Genomic DNA, 25697 nt, shown 5'->3' with positions numbered 1-25697 from the left:
GCGCGCGCTCTCTCTACCTGTGACTGGGCGGAGCGGCCCCTGGAGCAGAATCCTCCAGAACTTGTGAGTAATACAGCTTGGGTCTTTTCAAAGATCCCCGACAGTTGTTGCCGAAGGGCGTCTTGAAATCCTAAACCGAACCACCAAGGCCTGCCCGGCCCCAACCCTGGCTCTGAGGAGAGCCGTCTGTGGGGGGCGCCCGCTCGCGCCGCCCGCAGGGGAGCGCCCCCAGGCATTTCTAGCCCATTGCCGTGCTATTGATGGGCTGAGCCCCGCTGAAAACACTGTTGACTGTTTCAAAGTGAAACGCTACAACATACATACAGATTAAGAATTCTAAGTAAGTCTGAAAAAGACAAGGACTGTGTGATCTCACTTACACGGGGAACCCCCCCCCCCTAAAACGAACTCATAGAAACAGAAGATTGGCAGTTGCCAGGGGAGGGGAAGGGAGTGGGAGGGAAATGGGTGAAGCTGGTCGAAGGGTGCAAACTCCAGTTATAAGATAAGTAGGTCCTGAGGATTTAGTGTACAGCACGGTGACTGTAGTTAACAGTGTAAAGTATACTTGAAAGTTGCTGAGAGAGTAAATCCTAAAAGGTCTCACTAATATTGGTGGTATATGCATATACCAAATCATCAAGGTGCACACTTTAAATTGGCGATGTTTTATGTCAGTGATACTGCAGTAACGCTGGAGAAGAAACTTGTTGAACATGTGAATAAATGAGGCTTTAATGAGGTGAAAGAAGTACATTGAAAGGCTTCAAGGCTGTTTACCTTCCTTGTTTGAAAGATATGCAGATCTTCATGCAGAATTTGCTGGAAATGAGTTTATATATGCATGGAGACTCAAGTATGAGGTGGGGAAATGAAAGGCCAAACTAGATATTAATATGTGCCACAACTGCCAGCTGCTGTTGAGTGTAGCCTTCCAGTAAGGAATGGGCCAACTCGGCAGAAACCTGGCACCAATCTACAAAGGAGGATAAGCCATCACTGGAATACATTTAAAATATGAAGCCAGTTAATAGAGTTTCTCATAGAACATATTAACATAACTGGCAAAAAGTTAGTTCTTTCTGCTCCAATTAAAATAGCAGTTTAAAACGTGGTGAGGACCAAATATATCTCTAAGTGTTTTAGAGATATGCGTTTTCATCTTCCATGTTATAACTAAAGAGTCACATCACTAACTCAGAAACAAGCTTGACTGTAGTATTATCTGGCAGTTACAGCCAGCTGAAATTCTGAAATTGAATTTAAAATGCATGGCATATTATTTGTGGGGAATGGGTAACTTATTTTATAAAATCTAAATTTTATACATATTAATATACCTTTCAAAATATTGCCAGATTCAAAAAGCTAAAATTGAAAAAGAGAGGGAACTTCCCAAGAGTACCAAATATTGTGTCAAACTGAGAATCTGAAAAATATGTTTTAAAAATATTTAATCCCAGTGTATACCAGAGCCCAAGTAGTTGTGCCTCTGAATGGTTCTCTATCATTTTTCTGTAAACAAAAAAAAGCAGTTGAATACTACTTGAAAATGTTACATTTTAACCTGTTTCTCTCACAAGGCATCAAAAGGAAATAACTTAATTCATAAATAATAGCATTTAAAATTTTTCCAAAGGATATTCTTAATTGTTAATGAGTGTTAGGAACTTTTCTGTCCATTCTTTCACACTTTTAGCAAACTCTCCTTGTTTCCACATATATGCATGTATATGTATACATATGTATATGGATTTTAAGTTTTTGTTTTTATATAAATATAATCATACTATGTGAGCAAATCTAAAACTTGCTCAACAATGTATCAACAGCAACTTAATATATAATGATATGCCTACAAGTTTGATACAAATCTAATTTTACCCTTCTACCTACTTTGTATGCATATATTTGCAAATTTTATATATACATTATATATGTATATTTTTTATATAAATATGATACACACACAAATACACACATATATAATTATCCTCTTAGCTCTTGAAAAGCTATTACTTTTTAGACAGCAAATCCTATTTTTTCCTCTTGTTCTCTTGAAACCATCCTCACCAATTATTTTGTCACAGGAATTTCATATCAGAGACTATCAAGTGGAACATGTTTTCTTTCATGTGCCTTAAACAGGGGATGGGGATAAAGAGGCACAGCATCTTCTCAAACACTTGAGCCTCTGTGTAGTAGGCTATTTGATTCTCTGAAACACCCTCATATTTAATCTTTATGTTGCCATAAAGCCGGTTTTCTGTGCTATAAGTATCCTTAAGTGCAGTTAAAGTGCAAGATAACAATGGACTCACAAAAGATTCAAAATTGGTGAAAAAATTTGTATGATATTGGTGCTTAATAAGTATTACTGATATTAAATAAACACATAAGAGAGAAAATATTGGCATAGGCTGAACTTAAACAAATAAATCCATCTAAATAAAACCCAGGATCTCGGGTAGGATTAGATTAAGAGAAGGGCTAATATGTGAATATGTTGGTGGAAGGAAGAATTAGGAAATTAAAATTCTGTGTTTCTTGGAGTTGTTTCTGTTGTTGTTGTTTTTGTTTTTTAAGATGAAGGAGGGTATAGATCAGCTTCTGGTGAAAATAATTGGTTTCTTGTTTCTCTACAAATTAGAGACACAGGTGTCTAAGTGTGAGCAACAGAAAGAGGATGATGCTATTAACAGAATGGAAAGACAGAGCTGAATGCTAAACTCCCAGAGGTATAGAATAGGAAACACATACCACTTTATCACTACAAAACTTCCTGGAATCTTAGGTACGGAGAGGCTTCTTAGGAGAAAGTCAGGATGATTGCTCAATTTTAGCAAAATTAGTCTACTTGTGGAAGTATAGCAAACCAAAGTAAATACAGACATCCAATCAAGTATAAGCCACATGAAGGCAGAGACTGTGTGTGTGTGTGTTCATTTAGGAATCCCAGTGCCTAGAATATGTGGTGCCTAGTAGGTACCCAAATATACTTATTTGATCAATTAAATGTTTTTATTCTTTTTAAATTTAATTTATTGTGTCTTAATATGTGTGTTGTTCTTCTCTCAGAGCTGAACCCCAGTAGCTTTGTTCTTTAAAGTATCTTAAGTGCAACTTTCAGAAGTTTTTATTTTGTTGCTTAGAATAAATACATTTCCCAGGTTCCTGGCAACTGTAAGTGACTATGTGACTAAACTTCTACCAGTAAGATGTAAGTGGATATGTATCAGCCTAAGAAATCCTTTTTACAGAGTTGAGATTACTGGCCCAGTACTAGTGATATCTGTATTTCCTGTCCCCTATGGAGAAACTCTGTCTTGTTGAGATATTTTTGAAATTTAAATTTCTGAGACTTTCAGATGAGTCTACTGAATCTAATCCTAACAAATGCACCACCGCTTTTCTGTCTTAGTAAGTGTGCATGATAAATGCTACCCAAGTATGAGTAACGGACACAAGAAAATTGAGATAATTCCAAAACAGTCTAAATACTACATCATATTCGTTTTTCATGATATAGCATGTCTTTCAAATGTCAATATGTTTACCATTTATGTTAATAGGTAAATATTTTGTTTCAATTCCTGCTCAATACATGTGAATCAAGAGTACAAGCATATGGGTTAGAAGTCTACCAAGAATAGCCTTATAATGTGCTCATATGTTTTAGTTTGACAAGTGCATTCTTATTCTGAGGTGATGAGGTATTTGGCAATAAACTATCTCTATGATACAACTATAAAGTAACTGCATTTTAAGGAGGGACATGAGACACACCAGGATATGCTGCTTCTGCTTAGAACAAATATATGTGTGTGTGTGTGTGTGTATTTATTCTTTTTTCCACAAATATTCTGTAGGGTAATAACCCTGAGTCAGCCCCTAAGGATCTATCTCCTTTCCATCCCTCTAGGTAGTACCACTATATCAAGAAAACAGAGATGAAATCTCTAAACTAGAGGGCAAATGTGCAACAATTGGGAGAATTTAGATTTACAGAATCTCAGTTGCTGATATAGATGGAAACAGATGCTTGATGCAGATCAAAGCCCAGACCTTCTGTTACCAGCAATCATTTAAAGTCCATTATCTTCACTGGTCCTTGTTCTATTCTATATTTGACATACAGGGAATCTCACATACCAGAAGCTGAGAGTTGAGGACATGAGAAAAAAGGATGTATATTTTCAGTTTTGCCCTGTATTTAAGACAAGTCTCCTATGTTCTGGTTACACAACAGCTGATTTACAAGAAGATATCACATTGACAGGTGGCCTGAAAACTGGCCCAGATTAAACAGTACAGGATTGTCCTAAACCTAGAATAAAACTCCAGCAGGTCAGTGGATTTTTGTTTACATTTGCAAATAACTTTTAGTCTGCAAATTACTATTATGACTGACAGCCACATAAAAAGCAACTGCTTAGACCTGAGAGATCCCAAAAGTTGATACCGGAGAACTCAGTGTGAGGTAAAGATGTGGTGTCCACTGGTGTCATTCACAGGTAGTGGCCTCAATCAGCTATCACAAAACTATTGATGTATTTTTATGTCACAGTTATTGTATTCTGTAGCTTTTAAAGTGCTAGAATCATAAAAATACGTTATGGAGAAAGTAATGCAGAATGTTTCAGCATTAAATTTGTGCCAAAGTATCTTAAATCAGTTTATCCTGAATCAAATACCAAAACAAACTCTATGGAATTCTGCCTTTATATATGTCATGGACTGTTTATAAAATCTGTTACTTTATAATTATTTCATTTTTGAATAGTAATACAATCTGGTGATGAAAGTTGAGATGAAATTTTAGACATTTTTCTGTGTCAGGAATGTCAGTATTAAAATTAGTTCAATCTGTGTGAAAAAAGATAGATAAGTACTAAATAATAAATACAATGTTAATTTTTTGTTATAATGTGAGTAAACTCCCTGTTTCCATTAGAGAATCTGAATGGACTAGTTATGTATTTAAATAGATATTTTATGGATGTTAGCCAGAGTCATTTTGCAATATTTACAAATATCAAATCATTATGTTCTATACCTGAAACTAATAAGTTGTATGTCAACTATAACTCAATAGAAATATAATATTTTAATTAGATTTTATAAGATTTTGAGTATTTTTAAATCAATACTCAATCACATCCATTTTATTATCTTAATATTAATAACAAGCATAGATAAATGGAATTTCTAAGAAATAAATTAGTTCATGTAGACAATAGGGCCTGATTAAATATCAAGGGAGTTTAGAAAGCTCATACATATAAGAGGATATTATGTGGTGAGGGGTGCACATTGTGTGTTTTTCTCATAGCACAACCTACCTGTTCTTTGACAAGTGTTTTGTTGGTCACCTAAATGCCTCAAAGGGAGAATAGTGGGATGAGTATAATGTTGCATATTCCTACTTGAGCTTTTTTGTGGGTTTTTTTAAAGGTTGTATTTAACCACTGTTTATTTTGTTAAATTCTATCCTATAACATAAATAGGTAAATGGTAGTTTTATTTAATATTAAATACACAAATCTAACAAAAGAAAGTACACAGGATGCTGTAAGCCAACTTTCTGCTAATATATCAGGAAATGGTATGTGCTTTGGGCTATGTTTTTATGCAGACCTTCTGGAAATGTACATCTGAATAAACTCACATCTTATTGTAAGTGTCCGTCATTGCAATCAAATATAAAATTCTAGGTGTTCTGTGGGAAGTATGAAAAAGTATAGCAACATATGCTGTCCATCCCCAAATAACTTTTTTCCCCCTAAAATGTGTTGATAGGTTGAACTTTCATGACTTAGAATACATAAATAATGCTATTCATGGTGGTTTGGTTTCAGGCCAGTCTTCAAATACACTTAACCCAAAATGTAATTTAAAAATTGAGTGTAATCTCCATATGTAACTACATTTTTATGGGAAAATAAATCAATATGTCTTTCTCACTAAAGCACTAATGCCAGACTACTTACTATTTTCCTTCTTTAGATTTTTAACTTTCGAAAAGGGTTTACAAGTACTCTGCTGGTGTGGTAGATTATGTTTCCACAAATACTCATTACTTAGCTCTCCGCTTCCACCTCCTGTGTGGGAAGAGTATGCTTCCTCACCTCTTGACTCCGAGGTTGGCCATGTGGACACAGTTCACACACAACTTTTAAAAGTGCTTGTGCTGGTTCCCTTGCTGTCCTTGGCGTTTGCCATTGTCATAGGAAACCCTGCCTTGATGTGGAACCAAGTCTTTACAGGCAGCCCTTAGATGAGGGAAGTGAGAAATACATAATCATTTCTCACTGGTATTTTGTGACAGTTTATTATGGAGAATTACTGAAACCATATTTAACACATACAACCGTCTACAAGCCCATGAAGGGTGTCTCAAAGAGACACAAAGTTTGAAAAAAATGGTACAAAATCCATGTGAAAGTTAAGCTTCTGTGTCACTTAAATTAGATCTGACTCTTAAAAAAAAAAACAGTAATGTGTTAAAAACTGAGGCATGAATGCATTTTTGGGAAATACCTTTTTTATCCACATATCCTCACTATAACTTGTTCTAGTTCAAATGACCCAGAGGAAGATGGATAATGATAGAAAATTAATGATGGACATTAAAAAACATTGACCAATAATAATAAAATCAATGAAGGACATAATATTGGGAATACAATATTGGGAAAAAGAAGAGAGACTCTGAAAACATCAAAATAGTAAAAATCTAGTTGATAGTCAAAGCATTAAAAAAATTGGTGATATGAAGTCTAGACAGATGACAGGGCAAGGAGAATTAGGGAAATATTCTACAATATATTAATATATTATCAAATATATTAATAGAGCTAGGAAAACAAGAAAAACATTACTCAGAGACAAACTCAAAGTGTTATACCAGGTGACTCCGAGAAAGATCTAGACCTTGATGAGTGAGCTTAAGAATGGTTTATCATCATCAGAAGTGAACATTCTTAGTCACCAATAGAATGTTTTTCATAATAAGAATAGAATCAGGGAGAAGGTATGTGGGAGTCTCCCTGATATCATGTGAGGAATGCCCAGAGAAGCAAGGTGTCTAGCTCTTGGACTGCTTATTTCTCTCATATTATTTCTCTCAGAGTGATTCTGCTCCAAACCACACTCTTGACTACTCAGACAAAATTGGCAATTGCTTTCCATGAGCAAGTTATCCGTTTCCTTGATTACTAGGGAGGCAACAGCAATCAATAATAAGCACCAACATTTAGTGCGTGTAAAGGCACTCTGATGGAATAAGCATGCTTATTTTAAAGCTTGATGTGGATGTTTATTCAGATGTTACACCGCTGAAAGCCAAAGGAGTATAAAACAGAATATCCCTAAGAGATTTGTGGGAAAAGGTGATTGTCTACAGTTTTATTAATTTTGACATGATGAATCATAAACATCCCAAGGTAACTTGTAAAAATCTTTGTTTTTGCCAGGAGATAATACATGTATTCTTATTTACCACACAGTATTTTCTCAAGGGGAATCATACAAAAACCAAATTCCACACCAATGCTGTTGCTTTTTACCACAAACTAAAATCTGCTTCTAGATTCAGACATTCTTTCAAATACAGATTCACACCTCAGGCATTATTTAGCTTTTCCCGAAATGTATATGTCTAGACTGGGATTAAGGAAATAAGAAAACCAAACTTGCACAGATAAATGCACAGAAAGTTACAGAGCATTATAATTTTTCTACATGGAGAAAAATTGATGGTGAGTAGTTATAAGTAAATACTCACTTTTTTTTAACTTTCCAAAAGGTATGCTAGGCAATTTATATTTTTTATCGATCCAGATTTAGAAAGTGAATATTTATTTCATAAATATTTATTATGATTATGATGACATAAAGAATAGAGGTAAAAGCTGAAGATTTGAAGTTATGTATCTTAATTGGTCAGATGTCATTGTACTTTCCTAAATTAATTTCCTACCCATATGTCAAAAGCCCAGAAATTCTAGCATTTATAATCCATTAATTGAGGATTTCCTATTATTACTGCTGTTTTTTTTCCCCTTTTACTGTTATGACTATTTTAAAAGCTTCACTATTTTATAACTGATGTAAAGTAAACTGAACATGTTTAAAATGTACAGATTGATGCATTTTGACATACATACACATCCTGGAACCCACTACCACCATTTAAATAATGCAAAATCTCCAGAATCTATCTGTATTACTTTTTAACCCATTTTCTCTCCCTACTACTACCCCTCTCCCAGGCAAATGCTACTTTGTTTCCTGTAACTATAGATTTGTTTGTGTTTTCTGGAATTTTATATTAATAGGATAATAATTTGTGAATTATTTTTGTCTGTTTTTTTTAAACTTAGCATAATAATTTGCTTAGCATAATTAATACATATGCTGCATGTATCAATAAATTCTTCATTTTATTTTTGAGTATTATTCCACATATGGATAGATCACAATTTGTATATCAGTTCACATTTGATGGCTGCTTAATTTGTTTCTAGTATTTGGCTACTGCAAACAATACTGCTATGAACATTCATGGACAAGCCATTGTACAAATATGTGCTTTGATTTCTTTAGACTATCTAGGAGTCGAATTGCTGGGTTATATGATGAGTGTATGTTTAACTTCTTAAGAAACTGTCAATCTGTTTTTCAAAGCAGCTGTACCATTTGACATCCTCACCAGAAGTATTTGAAAAGAAATCTTTGTGACCTTGTGTGAGGCAAAGATTTGTTAGTACAGCACCAAAGCCATGATCCTTTTAAAGAAAATGATAAATTGGAGTTAATCACACTTTTGAAATTCTATTCTTTGATAAGCAAAGTTAGCAGAATGAACAGTCATAGACCAGAGAAAATACTTGAAAATAATAAAGGATTTGTATTTAGATTATATAATGAATTCTCAAAACTCAATAATGAGAAAACAAAATGAATCAAATTTTAAAAATAGACAAAAATACTAAGAAGACACTTCAACAAAAATATATATGAATAACAATTACATATATGAAAAGATATTATTAGTTATTATGGGATTTAAAATTAAAACCCCAATAAGATACCATCTTATACCTATTAATGGCTATGTTAAAAAACAAAGAAACAAAACCTGCAAATACCTAGAGCTAACATAGATATGAAGGCATTAGAACTCATACATTGCCTTTATGCAAAATTGTACACACCTAGATATTTACTCAAGATAAATGAAAACTGGTATTTACACTTAAACCTGTATGTGAATGTTTGTGATTGTTTGATTATTATTTCTCCAAACTTGGAAACAACCCAAATGTTCTTTCAGTGCCATTTGGAGAAAGAAACTGCTAAATCCATACAATGGACTGCCATTAAGCAATTAGAAGCAGCAAACTATTGATTTGTGGAACATGTCTGAATTGTAAATGTGTTAAATGAAAGAACTCAGACTAAAATCCTCATATTGGATGACTCCATTTATATGACATTTCTGGAAAAGGCAGTTATAGCAGCAACCATTATTGATAGGCAGGGGTTAGAACTGGGTAGAGGGTCTGACTACCAAGTAGCGTAAATGAATGTATCTGAGGACTGATCTAACTCTTCTCTATCTCACTTGTGGTGGTTGGTTACAAGGCTTTATCACTTATCATTACTCATGGAACTGTATATCAAAAAGAGTAAACTTTACCATATGTAAAAATACATTTAGAAGTCTTATTTGTGACTCAGAATTTTTAAACATAATATGATTTTTTTTCATTGTTTCCTTTTATTTCTATGAAAAATATATTTTTATCCCAAGGTCATAAATAAATTTAACATTTTTAAGCTTTATTTTTTTAAATCTTTAATTGAATTTAACTCTTTAATTTTTTTCACTTTAACTTTTAATGTGAAAAACCAAAAAAACTGATCAGATTAGATACATACTTAGAATACTAGTAGAATTTTTTCTTCTGCTTTTTTAAATGCTGTAATTCACAGTTATGCTTTAATACTCTTATCAAATGCTAGCTTCCTTTCTTATGTGGTTTATATCTTTTTTCCATTGTAATTTTGATTGGCTATTGCTATTACATAGGAAAATAAAGCTACATGTACATACACGCATGTATTTGCAGTGTTAAGACACTGTTGAGTATTTTAATAGCTTATTTGGAGGTACTTGTTCTCTATTAAGATCTTTATCATGCTGTTATTTTTGAGGTGTGATTGACATAAAAGATTTTATTAGTTTCAAGTGTATAATACAATGAGTCAATATTTGTATATGTTGCAAAATGATCACCACAGTTTAAGTCTAGTTAATATCTGTCACCACATGTAGTTACAGAATTTTTTTTCTTGTGAGATGAACTTTTAAGATTTGCTTTTTTAGCAGTTTTCAAATATGCAATACAGTATTAGTAACAGTAGTCACCATGATGTACATTACATCCCATGAGTTATTTATTTTATAATTGGAAATTTGTACCTTTTGACTCCCTTTACCCATTTTGTCCATCCTCACTGCCCACCTTTGTAAAACACTAATCTGTTCTCTATAGCCGTTACAGAATCCAAGCTCATATTGTGTACTTTAGGACAGGTCAGTAAATTGAAAGATGAGGTGTTTTGGGCAAGGAATAGTGACTTTATTTGGAAAGCCAGAAGACTGGAAAAATGGTGGACTAGTGTCCCAAAGAACCATCTTGTCTGGGTTTGAATGCTAGTTTCTTTTATGGAACAATAGGGGGAGGTGAGGAGGTAAAATAAAAATATAATTAAGTTGTTGTAAATATTTCCTGGTTTTGGCCAGACTCTGGAGGGGATGTGTTAATTTCTTCTTTCCTGCAGCCTGATAGGTGGGCCTGTTCAAAATGTTCCCTGTGAGCTAAACAAAGGCATTTTAGCTTAATGCTCAGGCATGGGAGGCAGGGTTCCCCGAGATGGGCTATTGTGTATATCTTAAGATGTAGGCAACATCCCTTTAGTGATTAACTTGTAGCAAAAGCAATAGAATACAAAAGATAAAGTAAAAGAAACAGATCCAATGTGGAGTCAGATTTGTTCTTCCCAGTTACATATCTATAAGCTTGCTTTTGTTCTTATTTTTGGTTTAGATTCCACATATAGTCATACAGTACTGTGTATGGTGTAATATAGTGGTTGAGTTTCCTTCTTTTGCATGTACCTGTCCAGTTTTCACAACACTATTTATTGAAGAGACTGTCCTTTCCCCATTGTATATTCTTAGCTCCTTTGTTAGAAATTAATTGCCCTATATACATGGGTTTATTTTTCAGTTTCTTTCATAAATGCCTATAGTTTTCACTGTACAGATCTTTCACCTCCTTGGTTAATTTATTCCTAGGTATTTCATTCTTTTTGATACAGTTGTACATAGGACTATATTCTTCATTTCACTTTCTGATAATTGTTCTTAGTGCACAGAAATGCAATAGATTTCTATATATTGATTTTGTATACTGCACTTTTACTGAATTCATTTACTTTTTCTAACTTTTTTTGTGTGTGGCGTCTTTAGGCTGTTCTATGTATAATGTCATGTCATCTACAGATGGTGACAGTTTTACTTTTTCCTTTCCAGTTTGAGTTATTTTATTTATTTATTTTTCTTGAATAATTACTTGGGCTAGGACTTCCAATATTATAAAATAAAAATGGTGAGAGTGGGCATCCTTGTCTTGTTCCTGATATTAGATAAAAAGCTTTTTTTTAAAATTATTATTTTAATTTTAGCTGTGGGCTCTAGTATTATTTTAATCTTAACTGAAAACATGTAAACATATATTATTTCCTGCTATTCTCTAGGTAAGGACACTGATACCTGTTGAAACTAAATAACTTTCAAATGAACCTATTCTGTAAATGATGCTTCTCAATCAGAAGCTAGGATTGTCGGCTTCAAAACTGTTGTTTTCCCCCTTAATAGCAGTGTTTCTCTTCTATTACCCATTACTGATTCTACGTGCTTTTTCTTCGAGTTTTTTAACATATGCCAAGTCATAAGCATATGAAATTAATTTTGTATTTTTTTACCTTTCTTGATATTTAATTGACATAAAATATTGTGTTAAGTTTAAGGTATACAATGTATTGATTTGATACACTTATATATTGCAATTTGAAGGGTACAAACTTTCAGTTAGAAGATGAATTAAGTTCTGGGGGTCTAATGCATTGTGATTATAGTTGACAGAACTACGTTGTGTACTAGAAAACTGCTGAGAGTAGATCTGAAATGTTCTCATTACAAAAAAGAAATGGTAATCATGTGATGTGATGGAGGTGTTAGCTAATTTTGTATTGTGTATTTTATTAAGCAAACTGCTTTTTCTTTTCATGCCATGTTACATTATTCAAAACTACATTGATAATAGTGTAAAGAACATATTTATCTATTACAGACACCCAATGGATTATGCCACTCCAGTGCTTTCTACCCATAAAGACTTTTCTCATCTTTTACAATAAAATCTAAACTTTTTACTTTGGACATTTGGAGAATCTGTACTACTATACTGATATAATGGACTACAGTTATGTAAGAGAAAGGACAAACTATCAATTCACATAACATGTCTGAATTTCATGTGTGTTTTTCTAAATGAAAGAAGCCGAATCTGGCTCCTACATACCTGTTGCATCTTTCTCATTCTTCGTATTTGTCCACTATGCTGAATACCCACTGGTCTCTTTTAAGATACTTATATATAACATACTCTTCATGCCACTTATGCTTTGTCAGTTTCTGTATCCTTAAAAATTCTCTCCATTGTTCTATGCATGCCTACTTTCTTCTCTCTTTTTCAACCTTAATTGAATGTTACCTCCTTAGAGTAGTCTTCCCTGACCACTCCAGCCCTGCTTTTCCACCCGGATGTCCTCTATTATAATCTATCTATATTTTATTAGTTTCCTTCTACCATTTTTTAGTAATAAAGATTAAAAATAAACCTTTAAATATACTATACAATCACATATTCTAAAATAATTCTTTTATGTTGAGATTATTTTTCTTCTAAGATGAGAGATGACTTAATTTCTGTCTTCTTTTGAATGCAGGGTCCCAAGTCAGGCTGTATAATCACTTGAACAATATCAATTGGACAAATAAGAAATACCTAGACAAATTTCAGAAACAAGGAAAATAGCTGCATTAAGCACTGCACCAGCTAGAATGCCGTGTGCACTATTTATCTTGAGAAATACGACTCTAAGCCTATAGCATAAGGCTTTCATGGCAAGTCTTATAAAGTCTTGAGAATCAAAGACAAGTATATAAAACAGTAATTCGCAAACCCAGCAGCATCTGAGTTACAACGCAAAACCCTGAGTGTTGGGCTTTATTCCCAGAAACTCTGATTCAGTAAGTCTATCGTGGGGCCTGAAATTTTGCTTTTGTAGCAAGCGCCCAGTTAAAACTGGTGCTGCTGGCCTATGGACCACATCTGGAGAATCTCAGAAACATATAGGAAATTATGGGGGTGGGGAGGGAGGGTGAGGGGAGAAGTACTGCATTCTGATTTCAGGTAGAAGGGAGAGGAAGCCAGTAATTGACAACTGAGGAGACAGCAGGGGCAAAGGAATCCAAATTACAAGATTAATTTTTGACCCAGAGTTTTTATTTATGAAAAATTTAAAACAATGAACCAATGGACTAATAAAATTGCCACTCTTGAAAATATATTATTTGAGGTATAGTCAAGGAACTGTAATATACTGTGTAACAAATGCTTCCTAACCAATATTAGATTTAATCAATTTATAACACATTTTTGAAAGTGTATAATCATTAACATCTGTCTTCATGTGTGAAATACTCTAAAGAACCCTATCAGAATTTAATTTTTATTCAGTGTTTGAGCAAATCTAGTTTAAGTAATTTTTCTCTAGATAAGGGACAGCTTCCTCTCCACCTTTGTATGGATCATTATTTAAAAGCTTTATCTCTGTCCTCAGAAAAGTAGAACAGAAAGTGCATGAAATTGGAGTGAAATATATGACCTCTACTTTTCTCACAGGGATTTTTTTTGAAGGTGAACAAGATTTTCACTTGTTGCATGTTTGATATCTTTTGATGAGAGAAACTATATAAATATCAAATATTATTCTAGGCAAAGGGTTCATTAGTGCTTTATTTTCCATTAATATTTGCCAAAACCAAATTGGCACTGAGTGTAATTCTACAGAATGTTTGGCAACCACTTGTTTTCTGTCAAAGTCATGTCAGTATACAGATGGATTCCATTTTCACAGGAACCCAAATAAAGTGATAGTCAAGATTAAAATTTGGGATGAAATAACTATTAATGTGTGAAATGCCTTAAGGAATTTATGTAGTAATGCAAAACGGTGATGAAATGCAATAAAAGCTAACTAAATTATAAAACTCTCAGGAAAATAGATGAAGTTGGATATGTTATTATGATGACTGTTGGCAATCTCATGTAATCACACTATACCAATAGCAAAGGGAATATTTTTAAATCACACATTGTGTAATTTTTAGAATAAGTGAATCTGGCCAGAAATAACTCCTAATGTTTATATAAAGAAATTACATTTCCCTTGGGAAAAATGGTGTGCGTTACTGTTAAGGCACATAGTAAAACTCCAGTGATAGATTATGAAAAGTGTGTGTGTGTGTGTGTGTGTGTGTGTGTGTGTGTTTGAGGGTGCACAGGATGCAACTATTCAGAGTCATGGAGGAGATCCTATGGCAGTGAACTGACTAGGCAATATGAGGCTTGGAATGCTTGCTCTTTCACAGGGATGAGTGTTACTTAACCCCCTATGCTTTAAAATCATCTGAGATTAATGGAATTAATCATATTTAACAAAAGATACTGGAGAGTCTATGCAAAGAGAAGCAAATTTTCCTTATTTCCTCATTTCTTTTAATAACTTTTTATAGATGGCAAACCATGTAGGTGGTACAGTCTTAGGTACTAGAGTTAAAGCAACAAATGAAACAATGTATGTGTTCCTGTGGAATTTAGGGCATGTAGCTTACAGTCCACTAGGGGAAACATGTAATTAAAAATATATATATAAAATATAATATGTAATATAAATATATGTATTGTAAAATGTATTGTAAGGGTCATAGTTTTATTTTTTAAAGTGCAGTTTAGATAATAGAGATTGAGATGATGCTTTTTTAAGAGCATGCTCAGATAGGAGTCTCTGAAGGAGTGATATTTGAGCAGAGATCTGAAAGTGGATGATAACCTATGAAAAGAGGTTTCTAGTTTGAAAAAAAAAAACAGGGGGTTATGAGTGGAAATATTTTCAAGGACCAGCAATAAAGCCAGAATAAGCAGAGGAATTCATGGAAGGAAACAGCGATGGCCTGGGGCAGATCATGGAGGCGTGCAGTAGATCATGTTGGGCAGATAAAAATTTAGACTTCAGCTTAAAATTAATGTAAATCCATTAGAAGGTTTTGAGCAGGAAAGTAACATCATTTGACTTATTTGTAAGTCAGAAAAAAGTTCTATCTGAATGTGGAAGTTTGTAGATTTAAGTAACTTTGCTGGCATATAGGCAGATGCTTTTGAGTCTATGGTTATTCTATTATCTTGATGAAATACTAATTTAGAATACTACTTAAATGCATTTCACCTAGAGGGAATGATAACTTATTATATGCCAGGAATGTTATCTGAACACTTTATTCTTCCTATGAAACATATATATCACATGTATGTACACTTTTAAAAGTAGTGATAAAATGAACATATGCGTAATCTCAACCTAGCTTACATTAAACCCTGCATGCCCCACTCTACAGGCCTTTTGTGATGTTTGTTAAGTATATTTCTAAGAATGCTTATGGCTGATTTTAAAAATACAATTTCCAATATTGTGGTGCCAGCATATAAAAATGGGTTATTGTAAGTTAACCTATTATCCTGTGAGCTTACTAAATTGATTTAACAGTTCTAATCATTTTGGTAACTTCCTTAGGATTGTCTATATGAAGAATCTTGTCATCTACAAATAGAGACAGTTTTATTTCTTGCCATCTAGTCTTCACTTCAATTTTTTCTTTATCTTTTGCACTGGTTATTACATCCGGAAAATGTTGAGAGGTAGTCAAAGCAGCATTCTTTCCTATTTTCCTGATCTTAGAGGAAACTTGTCTGTTTTACCTTTAATATGTTAGTAGTGTGGTTCTATAGACGCCCTTTATCAGACTGAAAAAAATTCCCTTCTGTTGTTTCCGAGAATTTTCATCATAAATAAATATTTAATCTACTCATAGATTTTTCTTCATCACATCAAAGCCATCATAATGTAAGTCTTTTTTCATTGTCTTTTTCCTTAAATGTGGGTCAAAATCTCCTGTTTTTTGTATTCCAAATAATTTTTTACAGGGTATTCTGTACACTGTGAATGCTATATATTATAAAGACTCTAAATTCTGCTTTGTTTTGTATTTTTTCTTCTGAAGAGTGTTGACTTTGGTTTGTTTATCTTAGCAGGCAATCACTTGGCCCTACCCAAACGGAAAACTTTATCTCTTGGGTGGAAGCTTAAATCTTAATTCAGGTGTTTTTTTGTTTTTTTTGTTTGTTTGTTTTTAATTTTCATAAAGAGTGAGTCCAGTACATTTGTTATTCAGAAGTCAGCCAGTTTTTGGGAAGAATTTTTATACAGTATATGAGGTTCCCAACCTATGCTTCTCTCCTTTTTAGCAATTTAAACCTCATTTTCCAGCAAATATGGATACACTCTGCCTCTGATTCTTTAGGCTAGAAAGATTGAAGGTTTTCTTTTAGGGTGTTTTCCCTCACCCAATGCACTGACTTAGCCAGCCCTCAGGCCAAGGAACTGTGTAACTGTATCTATGACACTCTCTACTTTCAGGTATTGACTTGCCTTCAGAATCTTCCTGCATTTGGATAGTTGCTGTAAGTTTGTGTGTGCGCATTTCCTTTTTTTTTTTTTTTTTGAGTTTACATTTGCTATCTGTGACATTGCTTGATCTGATAGGAACTCCTTAACTAGATAATAAGCAAAATCTGTATCTTTTTAGTTTTAACCTGAGTTTTAAAATTTCAAGTAAATTTTGTGTTGTCAGCTCTCAATCTTTGAAGGTCTGGAACTACATTTATTTTCTTCAAACTCTTGCTTAACAAACTAGCAGGGTATTTCATGGATTTAGATAGTTATTTCTCCAACTACAATTTGAAAGTATGACAAAATTTTAACTGGCATATCTTAATATGTAGTTGATATGATCCAATATATAGAAAAATCCCAAAGAGTCTACCAAAAACCTATGGGGACTGGTAAAGTCAACAGAGTTGCAGGGTACAAGACCAATACACAAAAATAAATTGTGTTTCTATATACCAGTAATTATCAATTAAAAAAAATCAAGAAAGCAATTCTATGTACAGTAGCATCCAAAGAATAAAATATCTAGAAATAAATTTAATCAAATATGTGAAAAAGTTGTATACTTAAAACTTTAAAACAATGCTGAAAGAAACCAAAGACTTAAGTAAAATTGAAAAACATTATATATCCATGGATTGGATGAATTGATATTATTGAGATGGCAAAACCACCCAAAGTGATCTACAGATTCAATGCAACCCTTACAAAAATTCACAATGGCCTATTTTGCAGATATGGAAAAGTAGATTCTAAAATTTATATGGAATTGCAGGGTACCCAAAATTACCAAAATCATACTGAAAAAGAACAAAGATGGAAGTCTCACAGTTCCTGATTTCAAAACTTGCTATAAAACTACTGTAATAAAAAGTTTGATATTAGCATAATGATTAGGTATTTAAACCAATGGAGTAGAATTGAAAGTCCTAAAATAAACTCATACACCTATGGCCCCATAATGTTGAACAAGTTGCCAAGACCATTCAATAGGGCAAGAATACTCTCTCTAATAAATAATAATGGACTGACTGGATATAGACTAGCAATAGAATGATTGGTTGGATGTTGGATCTCCTACTTCACATTATATACAAAGGCAACTCAAAATGTATCAATACGTAAACTGAAGAGCTATTCTTCTATTCTGTATAAACTCTTAGAAGAAAACATGCAGTAAATCTTCATGATCTTGAAGATGAATCCACAGCAATGGATTTTCAGATATGGCACCAAAAGTACAAGAGCCAAGAGAAAAATAGATAAGTTACAGTTCATCAGAATTAAATGCTCTGTGCATCAAAGGATATCATCAACACAGTGAAAAGTTAACTTTCAGAATAGAATAAACTATTTGCAAGTCATATATCTGATAAGGGTTTACTATCTGGAATACGTAAAGAACACTTACAACTCCACAACAAACAGACAAGTCAATTTGTTGAAAGAGAGAGAGAGAAAGAATCAGTAGTTTTGTCTCTGGAGGAGAGTGATTTCTCTTAAGGGTAAGAGAATATAAATCAAAAACTTAAAAAAAGGTCAGTAAATGACTTGAACAGGCATTTTTGCAAAGAAGATATACGAGTGTCCAACAAACACATGAAAAGATAACATTGTCAGTCATTACGGAAATGCAAATCAAAATCAAAATGAGGTATTACTTCACACCCAATAGGGTGGCTCTAATGATTATAAGAATAAAAAAAGAATATTAATAAGAATAAAGATAAGAAGGAAGAGGGAAAGAACAAGTGTTAGTGAGGATGTGAAAAAGTTGGAATCCTCATACATTTCTTAGGGGAATAGAAAATCATGCAGCACTTGAAAGCAATTTAGCGGTTCCTCAAAAAAATTAAACAAAATTGCTACTTGACCTAGTAATCCCACTCCTGGATACAGATCCAGAATAATTCAAAAGAAACAAGTACTTATACAAGAATGTTCATAATAGCACTATCCACAACAGTCAACATGGATACAACCCAAATATTCATCAAGAGATGAATGGATAAATAGAATGTGATGTGTACATTCTTATTTGGTCATTAAATGAAATGAAGTACTGACACATACTGGAATTGTGACTAAGTCTCAAAAGTTATGTGAAAAAGAAAAGCCAGACACAAAAAGGTCATGTACTATATAATTCCATATATATGAAGTAGCCAGAACAGGCAAATCCATAGAGGCAGAAAGCAGATGAGTGGTTGTCAGGGAAGTGAGTGAGAGGTGGGAATAGGAGAGGGGATGAGGAGTGACTACTGAATGGGTACAAAGTTTTATTTTGGGATGATGAAAATGTTTTGGAACTAGATAGAGGCGGTGGTTGCACAGTGTCATGAATGTACTAAATAGCACAGAATTGTACACCTTTAATGGTTAATTTTGTGTTTTGTGAATTTCACCTAAAATTTATTCTGAGTTACTAGTTTTTACCTATCAGATTGGCAAAAATCCAAGTTTTACCTTATGTTCTGATGGGAAGACTGTGGGGAAACAGGTGCTTTCATACATTGCTAATGGGGATGCAGAATAGTATTGATTTCATTTAGGGGAATTTGGTAATAGGTAGCAAAATTACATGAGCATTTACCCTTTGACTTAGCATCCCACTTCTAAGAATAGATACAGAAGTAAAAAGACTGTATGAAGTGTGCACAAGGCTATTCAGTGGAACTCTTTGTAATAGCAAAAGAATACAAACAGGGTAAATATCTAACAATAGGTAAGTCAGGGTTTATCTGCATGATGGAGGGCTGTTTGTGTGTAAAAAGGCTGATACACTGCTTTGGAGAAATGGCTGAGGTGGGTTGTTCCATGAAAAAAGCAAGATAAATGACCAGAATAGGCAAATCTATAGAGATAAAAGTAGATTAATGGTTGCCTATGGCTGGGATAAGGGGAAATGGAAGATGGGGAGATTAGGGTTTTTGATAATAAAAGTATCCTAAAATTTAGTGGTGATGAATGTACAACTCTGAAAAATTTTTTTAATTGGTGAATTTTGGTAAATGGGTGACTTTTATACTATGTGAATTATATCTCAACAAAATTGTTATAGGAAAAGAGAGTAAGTGATAGATTTGGCATGTGAACCCTAAACATTGTCAGATTACGTATACTCAGTGACTGAACTATAGTAAATAGTTGAGAGTCAACAATTCAGATTAATAGAGATTTTCAGAAAATATTGCAATTTGGATGGACCTCCAAAAATGGGAGCAGTGTGGGAAGGAAGTGGTTTCAAGTCTAGGATAAATTAACACAAACTGTAGGAAAATGATTTTTGAAATAAAGCAAGAAGTGCTTCCTCATGTAGAAGATGGAGAATCGAACTATTGGAAGTAAAAGGGGTCTAGAGAGGTATTTTAAAGCTCTTTCTTACCTGATGAAAAAATATTGCAGACTGGTTCACGAAGGGACAGAAGAGCCAATGAAAAAATAGCAACCAAAAGTATAAGTAAGTCAAACTGGCATCTGATCTTGCTAGGATTGGTTATAGATGATTAATAAGAAAAATTCTGTTAGAATTCCACAAGAGAACATTGCAAATAGAATTATGAGGTACTTAGGAAAGATCTAGGCTTGCTGGCCATATTTTTTTGTTTATTCACATCTGATTCTTTACTGTCAGCTAGGAATTCCTGTAGAATGGGTTATTTCTGTACTTTTCATAATCAACAAATTAGAGGAAAATGAGAAAAGTGAGGTGAAAACCAGTGGCACAGAAAGTGATGGTAAAAGGAAAGAGTAAACCAAATTCTTGGGGGCTGCAAGATGTCAGATGAAGATATAAGTAGACACAGCATAGTTGCTTATAAATTAGCCAACAAGAATAACTTTGCAGTGATTTAAAGTAATTATAGAGTCACATCATCACCTTAAAATCACTTTAATAGTCACCTTATTTGTCATATGTCAAAACAAGTTTTTAAAAAGAATAGCTTTCATGTGAAATATTCCAGAGTAAATTCAAGGACATTCAATCCTTAATTATATTTTTATGAGTGATGGACACATGAATAAATGAGCTCTATAGACAATTTGATTGATTTTTATAGTATATGCTGATGATTATTTGTGAGGCTAATTTTATGATCAAAATTTACTTATGCACTTTACTATTTCAGAAACTGGATAATAAATGCACAGAGAAGTGACTCACCTTTTAATCTGGCAAATTAGATTTCTTAATTTTAAGAGATTTTATATCAGGGACTTCCCAACATATGTTTATAAAGGGCATCCAATACTGACAGGGTGACCTGGTATAGAAAGAATGATCATTCCTTTTTTTTTTTTTTAATTCCCTTGACCAATATGCAATTCAGTCCATTTAAAAACAAAGGGGAAAGCTTCTTTGAATGGTAAACATTTCATAGGAGAGTGTGATTGCACATCATAGGGAATATTAGTTTTCTCATTTCCTCACCGTACTTCCTCCTCAAAACATTTTGGATGCTTCCCAAGTGTTATTTCATATACTTCAGTCCAAGGTGTAATAGGTTATTATACTTCCTTGTTGATTTTAACTCCAAAATGCGGACTCAGGATTAAACTTTACTGCTACTATAGTTTCTTTTGGCATGTTATCTTCTTTTCAAATGTTACCCAAATGGAACAAAAATGTTCCCTAACAATTCACAGGAGAAAAAAACTATTTTTGATGGTTTGCTTAATCTTTTAAAATTTGTTCTTATTTTTACTACTGTATAGATAATCTGAAAGCTATATTTTAAATCTGACGAAAGAAATCCCACATGCCAGAGACCAAGAGATTTACTTATTTAATTTATGGTGGTTGAAAATGGTAATCGGAAGGTCATGATATTGTAATTACTTTTGATAAACAGTATATTGTATTATTATTGTTGTTATTGTTATTACGTTATTGCAGTTTAAGAAAATTGTCTCAGCATTTTGCTTTTTCCTGTAAAAGATTGTCTAGGTAGGTTTCTCTATACCAAGCCATGAGCTTCGTAATGTTTATATTTCACTTGATACATAATCATCATTAGTATTCTAGATGAAGAGCGTTCATACATTAGTCTGTTTTAACCATAATCAGCAGCATGCAATTTATATCTGGAATCTTAAGTTCAAATATGTCTGACAATTAAAACATCTCTATTGTTTTATTTTTTAATCTTTTTTATGAGAATCTCACTAACTTTATTCTTCAGAATAGATTTTCAAAACTAAATTGTGTTAAAATACATTTCTACTAGGTCTTTAAGTGCTGACATTTCTTCCATTTTTCATTTTCTAAATATTTGTTGTGTATTCACTCTGTGTGGTTATTACTCTAAGTATGTAAAGTTTTAGTTGACATCTGAAAGAAGAGTAAAAGAGAGGTGTTAATAAAGTGAATAGATGAAGGTTCCTATATTCTAGGAATGTGGAAAGCTCCAAGGTAAACTGGGAGAGTGCTAGCTACAGATCACTGAAAGAAAGTTGATATCATCATTTCCAGCTAAGACTTAGAGTGACATCATCTCAGAGTATCTTACAGTGACTTTATCAATGTTTCAGTGCTAACCAGATGAAAGTATTGTTGGCAGGAATGAAAACTGGTGCAGCCACTATGGGAAGCAGTATAGAGGTACCTCAAATAACTAAAAATAGGACTACCATATGACCCAACAATTCCACTCCTGGGTATATATATCTGGAAAAAAATGAGAACACTAATTCAAAAAGATATATATACCCTAATGTTCATAGCAGCACTATTTACAATAGCCAAGATATGGAAGCAACCCAAGTGCCCATCAACAGATGAATGGATAGAGAAGAAATGGTAAATACATATTATGGAATACTACTCAGCCATGCAAAAAATGAAATTCTGCCATTTGCAGAAACGTGGATGGACCTAGAAATTATGCTAAGTGAAATAAGTCAGACAATGAGAAATACTGTGTCACTTATGTGTAAAAATCTAAAAAAAATACAAATTAATGTATACAGAAAATAGCAACAGACTCACAGACTTTCTGTATCTATAGAAAACAAGCTGGTGGTCACCAGTGGGGAGAGGGAAGTGAGGAGGGACATGTTTAGGAGTATGAGATTTAAGAGATACAAGCTACTATATGTAACACAGATAAGAAACAAATATATATTGCATAGCATAGGGAATTATAGTCATTATCTTATAATAACTTTAAATGGAGTATAAACTAGAAAAACATAGAATCAGTGTGCTGAACACCTGAAACTAATAAGATATTGTAAATCAACTATACTTCAATAAACAATAACAACAAAAAACTGGTCTGTCTGATGTTAAATCTCCTGATGATATAGTTAAATCCAAAATCTTAATCACAATATGGAAGAATTGTCATGACCTGACCCCAGCCTCCCTTTCAAACTAATTTTCCATTCCATCATATTATAAAACTGACAATATGTTAAAATCTTTGAAGTCATAAACCAAATCTTATTTATCTTTCTGTCTCCCTCAGGACCTGGCAAAATGTCTTGCTCTAGTAGGAACTCAATGAATATTTATTAAATTTTTATTAAAATTTCCATTGCTGTGAAGTGTAGTTTCAACTGTAAAAAAAATAAAATAAAGTAAAGTAGATACTACTTATCATACAGAAGAGCAGAACAGTTTTTGTATCATTTTAGTTGTTAATTTGTTTTGCAAATAAAAAACAACTTAGCCCAAATTCTATAATAAATAAATATTCTGTGACAATTGTTGCATAACACAGAGCAGTTAGTTTTCAGCAAAGGTTTAATTAATCCCTTAGCAGAACAATTACGGTGTCGAATATCAAAAGGTATTTGAAATATTTTAAGTTTTTGTTTTCATTAACACATAATTTATGTCATTTTGCTCTGCTTTACATAGTTTGTAAAAAGGCTTAAATGTTAAATATTTTGGAACATGGTGATCTATGAATACATAAAACAGTAATTAAGGTTTTTTTAATCTCAGAAATTCATCATTATTGTGTGAAACTCTGTCATTTGCCTTATGTAGTCAATTTATAATGAGAAATTGTCATAGGAATTAATAAACTGATAAATTCACTTTCCAAATATACTAACAAATTATATTACTAAATAAAAAACAGATTTCCTAATTATAAAATACAATCATGATATTTTTTGAGATACATTCTTTAGTAAAGTTTCTAATGAAATTCTAAAGCCAGATGGTTGGTATTTTTATCATTATGGGATGACTTACATTCTTGTTCTGTGAGTTTTGTTTTATTATTCTCTGTGTTGTGTCCCCAGTGAATTTATTTCTTCTAACCAATTATCTAACTCTCAGCCCACTTCACTTAGGGAGAAATCTGTGGCAAAGCTTAAGACAACAACTTTGAAGTTTTGCTTCAGCGTGAGTTTTTATTACTCCTCTGCTGGTGGAGCCAGTGGAGTGGGGTTCCTGAGCGATGTTATGCTAACTAACATTAAATGAATTCCTTACTTAACTCCACAGTAATCTTTTGAGGAATGAATTCTTTCTGTCCCTATTTAATATGAAGAAAGTGGCATTCTTCTGGTCACACAGCAGTAAAAAGTACTGGACCATATTCCTCCTATAATTTTCAGGTCCATGTAGTTGGAATCTTTTGAGTTAGCCATTAAGTTCTATTATTTCTAAGAGAGGTAGACCCAGTAGTTGTGTTTTTAGGTTGAGCAAGCTGAAAGTATTTCTTACACTCCCATTTTCTATCTCTGTGAGCTTGAGAAATTTGTGTAACCTTCAGTTTCATTCTCTATAAAATGTGGATAATAATAGCACTTGTCATTTGAGGTTATTGAGATAGATAAATACCATAAAGTGTGGAAACCATATTGCCCCATGTGCGGCACTGAATCACTTTTTACTGTTATTATTCTTAATGGCAGAAACACTGAAACTAGAAACCTATCAGGGATTGAGGCTCTTTCCCAACAGCCTGTGTTTAGGTGAGTTACCTCTAATCAGTGATATGTGTAATTAGAATAAATCCACTACCCCTAAGAATTTGTATAAAGATTTTAAACTGTTAAGGTATATAATACTCCTAGGATGGTGTTTGGCATATTATTAGGTCTTAACATATATTAGTTTCTTACTCTTCACTGGGTGAACTACCTTAGCTACAGTCTTAATATATGGGGAATGGAACCATTGTAAGATGCAGGGACCACCAACTGAGTTTTAAAATCTTTATGAGTTTTTAAGTCTGTATGGAACACTTTCAGTAACAGTATGTGGATTGCGAGATGTAAGGTGCCAAGTTGCAAGTGTGTGATTTATGTGGCTTTTCAGATTGATATGTTATAAAGGAACTTGGCTACTAACATGACAATTCTGCTTTTAAAAGTTTAACAGCATTACAGAATGAAATGAGAAACTGTGTTTTTAATGTGTAATAATGCAAATTTCACAACCTTTTGAAATATAGCTTTTTAAATTAATTTTAGCCAGAGAAAATTCTTAACATATATATACTTTTAAAGTAATATTAAAACATATTAACAACTATCTACTAAACTGGCCTCAATTAAACTATAGTTATGTTAAACAATTTTAATATTAAATATGAAATTTATTTTTTTGTCTCTGGAAAAGCCCTATTAATTGCCGAGTGAGATAAGTGAAAATATAGCATATAAGTAAGCATTTATGTGATCAGCCACACTAAAACCAATTTTGGTGGTCAATTATAAAAATCTGGGTAATAAAAATCAAACATTATATAGTTTTATAGAAAGATTTTTAAATTATTATGTCTATAAAATGGATTACTAAATTCTTT

This window comes from Camelus dromedarius, chromosome 11 (assembly GCF_036321535.1).
Source record: "Camelus dromedarius isolate mCamDro1 chromosome 11, mCamDro1.pat, whole genome shotgun sequence".
NCBI classification, from domain to species: Eukaryota; Metazoa; Chordata; class Mammalia; order Artiodactyla; family Camelidae; genus Camelus; species Camelus dromedarius.
The sequence above is the reverse complement of the archived record's forward strand: the minus strand, read 5'-3'. Positions refer to the sequence as shown.